Genomic DNA, 8,055 nt, shown 5'->3' with positions numbered 1-8,055 from the left:
TAATAATATGACACCCATACCGCTTATTGGAGCTTTATAACTTAGCTCATGGCAGTATTTACATCCATATACATATACATACATATACCAAAACATCAGCAAAACATATGCCAAACATATACCAACATTAAACCAAAATTGCTTTGCCTCAACTAGAAAACAATGAAGGATACAGGGCTCGCATCTGATCTACCATCTCCCATGTAGCTTCTTTAGGCCCAAAGTGCTTCCACTACATTTTAACTTGCTCTATGGATTTTTTCCTGATCATGAGATGTTTCCACTGCAATATGCACTGAGGCTCTGGATGGAAATCTCCTTCTTGCTCCAACTACAATACAGACCAATCAATAACATGATCACCATCCTTTATATACTTCTTAAGCAATGAAATATTGAAAACATCATGAAATTTCACTGTTGGAGGTAGTGCAAGTCGATATACCACTGGTCCAATCCTCTCAAGGATCTCGAAAGGCCCGCAATACCATGGTGCCAACTTGGCACATGAACCAATCCTCAAAGAGATTTTCTTGGGCTTGATGTGCAAATACACATGCTCCAAAACCTGAAATTCCTTGAACACCCTGTGTTGATCTACATAACTCTTTTGTCTATCCTTTGCTACCTTTAGATTCTTCTTTATAACCTAAATTTCCTGCTCCATGTCTATCAAGAAGTCTAGTCAAATAAGTACCCTGTTCAATGGATCACTCCAGCTGATGGGAGTGTTACAAATCCGTCCATACAATGCCTCAAAAGGACTAATCCTTAATGACTCTTGATAACCATTGTTGTATGCGAACTCAACCAATGTAAGATACTCCTCCCATTTCTTCTGTTGGTGCCTCACTTACATCCTCAACATATCCTCTAAGATCCTATTGACCCTCTCTGTTTGTCCATTTGTTTGTGGATGATAATTTATGATGAAGGCCAACTTTGTGCCCAAACCTATAAATAGCTACTTCCAAAACTTGGAAGTGAACTTTGCATCCCTGTCCTATACAATCTTCTTTGGAACACCATGCAGTCTCACTATCTCTCTGATGAAAACCTGTGCTACCTCACTGGATCAATATGTAGTCTTTACTAGAATGAAGTGAGCTACCTTAATTTGTCAACCACGACCATAATAGAGTCATGCTGCCTCACTTTCCTCGAAAGACCTGCGATGAAATCCATTGAAATGACCTCCCATTGCCATTCTGGAACCATTATAGGCTGTAGTAAACCACCTAGATGCTTAAATTCCACCTTGACCCATTGACAATTTAAACATCTAGCCACAAACTCTGCCACTTCATTCTTCAGATTCATCCAATAGTAGAACTTCTTCAACACCGTCAATGTCTTCTGATATCCTGGATGACCCAAGTATGGCTTGGCGTGAAATTCCCTCAAGATAATCATCTTGAGCTCACTAAAGTTCGGTACATAGGTCCTATCTCTAAATCTCACCAAGCCATCTGCCCTGAGATGATAGTTTGCATCCTGATCACCTGTACCTATACATGTACCTTTACCTGTACTTGTACTTGTGCTCTATTGTAACCTGTGCATAATATCCATGTATTTTTCATCTCGTTGTCCTGCTTACAAGATCCTATCTTGTAACTATGTCCCATAAGAGCTCATAGTTGCTATATGATTTAACTATACCTTCATGTTAAGGGCATTCGCAACCCGGTTCTCCTTCCCCTTGATGTATCTGATCTCAAAGTCGAACTCACTAAGGGTAGCCAACCATCTAGCTTGCCTGGAATTCAGATTTGACTGATCAAATAAATATCTCAACCCATTGTGATCACTCATCAATGTAAAGCTCCTTCCAAGAAGGTAGTGCCTCCACATCTTCAATGTGTGTATAATCTGTTAGGTCCCTATACTACCGGTGTAACCCATTATTGTTATTAGTGCAACCCCCTTATTATATCATTGTGCCCATGTAGTCCCCATATTGTTATTATTGTGCCCCATAGAAGCCCACTATTGTTATTGTTGTGCCCTTACATTATTATTGTTATGTCGGCTCTCATTACATTATGACCCCTTAGACTCCTATATATAGAAAGGAGGTCTTTTCATTTGTATCATTAAAGAATTGTTCATTTGTGTAATATAAAGGAGGTATCCCCCTCGAAGAGGCTGATTTCTAAGGCGTTGATCTTTCTTTTCTATCTTTTTGTGAGTTGGTTTCATAACATTTGGTATCAGAGCTTTGGATTTTAGGGTTTTGGTTCGTGGAAGTTTAGCTATAACTTTTTTTCTGCGACATTTCAGATCATAAGCAAAAACCCATTTGCGAGGAAATCATTCTTAACCACGGATCTGAATTTCAGATCTTGTCGCACTATATTTTTGGAGATATGGTTCGAGGAAGTTAGGGTTTTGTAGACTCCTAAATTACATTCCAAATAGGTGACCTTGGAAAAATTGTCATAACTTTCTACCTGAGAATTAGATTGAAATTTATAAGAAGTTACAGAAATATGACGGACTATAGTTTTCTGTATATCAGTTTCAGGTCCGAAGGTCGAAACAGTGACACGTGGAACTTTGCACAAGTTCTATCTACTGAAAAAGTATATAATCAGGTCATCGTGGGAGATTGGGCATAACTCTTTCTTGGAGAATCCAATTTTGATTAGACTAATGGCATTGGAAAGAGGACACAGAGGGCTACTACAGGTCACATTTTAAAACCTTGGAGATCCAAAATTACAGAGCTACAATCGTTTCAAGATTGAGCTCCTAAAATCAAGAAAAGGTGATATGAGGAAGTTTGATGGCAATGATCCGCTAAATTGGATACTATAGATGGAACAATATTTTGATCTACATGATGTGCAACTGTTACAAAAGGTATGTATTGCATCTTTATATTTAGAACCGAATCAATTTTTATGATATAAAGGGCTTTGTTCTCATAAACCACTTGTCACTTGGTCAATTTTCACAGAGGAAATGATAACACATTATGAGGATACAAAGAGAAGGACTTCCAAAAATTTAATATAAGGATAAATGATACTCCAGATAAGGGAAGGATTGATGTCTTCATAGGGACTGTAAAGGATAACATTCAACATGAGGTTCATCTTTGGGAACCTGATTCATTAGAGAAGGCATTCAAGTTGGCAAAGAAAAATTGAAGGCGGAATTATGGAAAAACAAGGAATCCTACCACTCAAAACTATAAATATGGAAGTGTTTTTGTTCCTAGCCTTCCACAACCTACAAGGTTTACACCACAACAATTGGAAGAAAAAAGAGAAAAAGGGCTTTGTTACATTTGTGATAGTAAATACACTAAAGGTCGTAAGTGTGCTGAGAAGAAATTATTTTACATGAATTGTGAAGAGGAGAAAGAAAAAGATCAAGAAACATCAAAAGAAGAGGATATACACCAGGAACGAACCCCAGAGAAAGAAGAAATGAATCTGATCATATCTTGTAAAGCATTGGCATGAATTACCACTTCTCAAACTCTCAAGATAGAAAGACATATCAAGAAGAAAAAGGTTCAAGAAGTGAAGGATCACATCAAGCATCAAGAAATGAATTCGACCATATATTGTAATGCATTGGTAGGAATTACCACTTGTCAAACTATCAAGATAGAAAGACATATCAAGAATAAAAGGATAATAGTGTTGATTGATTCGGGCAGTACCCATAATTTTATTCATTGTAAGATAGCGAAGGAATTGAATTGCTTCCTATATCCAACACCAGAGTATCAAGTGTTGGTTACAAATGGAAGAACCATAAATTTATCTAGAAAGTACCATAATATCAAACTATCCATGGGAGAATATGTTTTGAATATTCCAATGCTTTCCATTCCAATGGGTGGTGTTGATGTTGTACTATGAGTCTAATGGCTAGAATCTTTGGGTACGATAATTTCACACATCTGATCCTAATGATGAACCACAGAGGTTGGTTCGAAACGTCGATACAATAAATCATGAATGTGATGACCCCGGAAGACATCACTACACAAAATGAAGATCACAAAAGCCTCAAAGCTATAACTTTTAATTTTCAAAAACTCTTCTTGAAAATTTTTCAGAAGGAAAGGAAGTTGAATTAAGGGGTATCATAGGGAAACTGGGAAAGATAATCAGCTCTAATAGCATGACAAATCTTCTAAAGGAAGAACAATGTGGCGTAATTACACAATTATGTTCGCTAGAGCTTCCCACGTCGAAATCATCTATTTCTCCAGATCTCCAAAGAGTCTTAGACAATCATTCCAAGGTATTTGAGACTCCTAAAGGCCTCCCACCTATTTGTGATCATGATCATGCTATTCATTTTCCACGAAGTATTCCTCCAAACATCAGGCCTTACATATATCCCTTTGTACAAAAGAGTGAAATTAAACGTATGGTTGCAGAAATACTAGAGGCTGGGATAATTCAACCTAGTCAAATTTCTTTCTTTGCTCCAGTAGTATTGATGCACAAGAAGGATGGATCATGGTGCATGTGTTTGGATTATAGAGAGCTCAAAAAACTCACTATTAAAGATAAATTTCCCATTCCTCTCATTGATGAATTATTGGATGAATTTCATGGAGAAATTTACTTTAGCAAGTTGTACCTTCATGCAGGATATCATCAAATCAGAATGAAGAATGAAGACATTCGAAAAGAACATTTAGAACTCATGAGGGTCATTATGAATTTTTGGTCATTCCTTTTGGCCTTACCAATGCACCTTCTACATTCCAAGGTTTGATGAATTCCATTTTCAAACCTTTCCTTAGAAAATTTGTGTTAGTATTTTTTTGATGATATACTAATCTACAACAAGTTTTGGAAGGATCATGTTTAACATGTTGATAGAGTGCTTAGACTATTGGACAAGAAACAATTATATGCAAAAACCTCCAAATGTTTCTTTGGAGTACAAGAGGTGCAATACTTGGGTCATATTTTATCTCATGAAGGTGTTAATGTAGACCCTCAACAACAAGAAGTTCTCCAACTCTTAAAGGATAACCTCACTTTGGCACATAATCAAATGAAACAACAGGCAAATCAACATTACAGCAAAAGAAGTTTTGATATAGGAGACCAAGAAGTTTTATGAATACAACCATACAAACAAATGTCCCTCAAGAAAGCTAAGAAGGATAATAAATTATCACCAAAGTACTATGTTCCTTACAAGGCGCTGCAAAATATTGGTACTATGGCATACAAATTGGAGCTTCCTGCATCTTCCCAAGTGCCTCTAGTTTTCCATGTTTCATACTTAAATAAGTTTATAAGTGACAAGCTCCCAGTTCAAACAATATTGTCAAAACTTGACGAGAAAGGAAAAATCATATTGAAACTTGAAAAAGTCATGGAAACAAGAACTCGACAACAACGAAATCGATCAATTTTAAAGTATCTCATCAAGTGGAAGAACTTTTCCACTGAAGATTCCACATGGGAGGACGATAATTTTATACAAAAGCATCGAGAACTACTCAAGTGTTGAGGACAACACTTTTTTGAAAGATAGAGGAATGTTAGGTCCCTATACTACTAGTGTAACCCCTTATTGTTATTAGTGCAACCCCCTTATTATATTGTTGTGCCCATGTAGTCCCCATATTGTTATTATTGTGCCCCATAGAAGCCCACTATTATTATTGTTGTGCCCTTACATTATTATTGTTATGTCAACTATGATTACATTATGACCCCTTAGACTCCTATATATAGAAATGAGGTCTTGTCATTTGTATCATCAAAGAATTGTTCATTTATGTAATGTAAAGGAGGTTTCCCCCTCGAAGAGGTTGATTTGTAAGTCGTTGATCTTTCCTTTCTATCTTTTTGTGAGCTGGTTTCATAACATAATCACTGCTAGCTCAAGATCGTGCATTGGATAATGTTGCTCGTGCTCATTCAAATTTTGTGACTCATAGCACACTACCTAGACTTCTTGCATGAGAACTCCACCAAGTCCTCTTTTGTAATCATCTGTACACACTACAAACTCCTTGTCCTGATCCACAATCTTTAGCACTAGTGCATGTTGTTGGCTTAAGGGGGCCTAACCTAGGTTCGGAGTTATTCGCGCTAACCAACAAAAACCTAACTATTGGCTCCTTCGGAAACAACCTATGTAACGCAGGCTACAGTCCAACCCGAAGCAATATTGGGGGATGCCAAAACCAATTTTCTACATCCAGAGGCCTGTGTGATGGTCTTTCTAAGGATATTATAGCTTAGATCTACCTTCACACAGATCTATTCCTTCCAATTTTCAATTACTTCAACTTTATCGAAATGACCTTTAAACCTTCGTGAAGGTACTTGATTGTACTTGACATGCATAAAAGATACATATTCACTACTTTCCCGCAATAAAATGTATATTCTGAATCCTTTATGGCCTAGATCTGCCTTCGCGAAGATCTATTCTTTCCGAGCAATTAACTACATCAGATCTTTTTAACAACTTCTTGAGCTCCGCAAAGGTGGTTAATTATACTTATTATGCATAAATATTACAGATCTATCTGTTTCACGCAGAAATTAAGCATTAATTCATATAAAACATAACACCAAGCGAAGATATATATAAAATTAACAAAAATAAATAAACAAAGCACATATGCAAAAATTCGGCTCAAAACAATCTTTATTAAGATGTACACATTCAAAAACATCTTATCCTTGCACACACAACTGCAGGGGGCGCACACTCATCTGCAGACTTACCAAGGTCTTCGTGCACTCAACAGTAGGAGCTTTCATATTTCGCCTAAGTATAGGAAATAGACTTTTCCTACCTTAGCACCTTGCCCTTACAATGATTCTCTATCAAAATTTATTCCTTAGACTCGCTATGACTCAACTATATATATCCTCTTCATTACAATACCAAGGCTCGTGGACCATCGGTGAGTCTCAAAACCATCCTATCACCTACCCATACAAGGGACTAATGCCCCTTTGACTCTTACTTATCTTCATGCTCTGCTTCTACATTTCACAAAGACTTTACATTTGTTCACAAAAACTATTATAAAAATTGACTTAACAAACAAAATTTGACCCCAGGGACCCCATCCCAACAGGCCCCCAACACGAATATGGTGACTCACCCTCGAGTCACTCAGCTAGTTTCTCCACTTTATGGAGGAGTTCACTGAGCTCCATCTTCAGGACTTCAAGGTCCACTGTGCTCTATACAATGGTTTTTTGCACTTCTTCGACCAGCTCCTTTGTAGTTGGCCCCTCCATCATGAGGCGCAAGGTCCTATGTGTCTCTTGGAAACTCTTCAGCTTCTCTTGGATAGACAGAGTAATCTGGCTTGCTTCCTCTATCCATGGTTGAATCTGAGCCTTAAAAACTTGTTCTTTGGGTTGCATCTCCTCAACCTATGCCTGCAGCACCTTCATTTCTTGTTAGCACACGAAGTGCTAGACTAGGACTAATCTGCGCACAGTCCCCCCCATCTCATCGAAGTTATATTGTCCCCTCTGATCTTTGTACCCAATCCATGCAGGTTTGAGTCCTCCTAGAAAATGTTCCATAGATCCATTGCATTTTCAAAGAGGCAATTACAACCCTTTACTGCACTATCCAAGGTAGACATGTGTTCTCGAATGGTTGCGCCGCACTACTCCTTGACCTTTGGTGGAGTAGTCGGTTGCAGTTTCAATTGTAGTTCTGAAACCTTCATCTGAAAATCAAAAGTAACTCCACCTACCTCCTCCTTTGACTTTCGCACTATAGTGGCCAATTTCCAAACCTTTGTTGAAGTGGTCGCATCCTCTAGAATGTGTCGCTCTAGCACTGAATTACATGCTTCTGTAATTATTGCTTTTAAGATATGGCTTCGCACTGCTAGCTCCTCTTTCACCTTAAGAGCTTGAAACTTTTTAGAGAAGATCTTCTCATTGTTCATTTTAACTTCACTAATCACTGATAGCGCACATCGTTCTCTGATCTGAAGCTCATCTAAGACCCCTTGATGAAGTGCGTGGAGGGTCTGAAGGGGCAGCATGGCTAAATTCATACCCACACTCTTGACCTTTC

The sequence above is a fragment of the Pinus tabuliformis genome, chromosome 3_1 (genome assembly GCF_031772625.1).
Source record: "Pinus tabuliformis cultivar Carrire ecotype Pingquan chromosome 3_1, CPIR1, whole genome shotgun sequence".
Classification (NCBI taxonomy): domain Eukaryota; kingdom Viridiplantae; phylum Streptophyta; class Pinopsida; order Pinales; family Pinaceae; genus Pinus; species Pinus tabuliformis.
Note: the sequence above shows the minus strand (reverse complement) of the source record.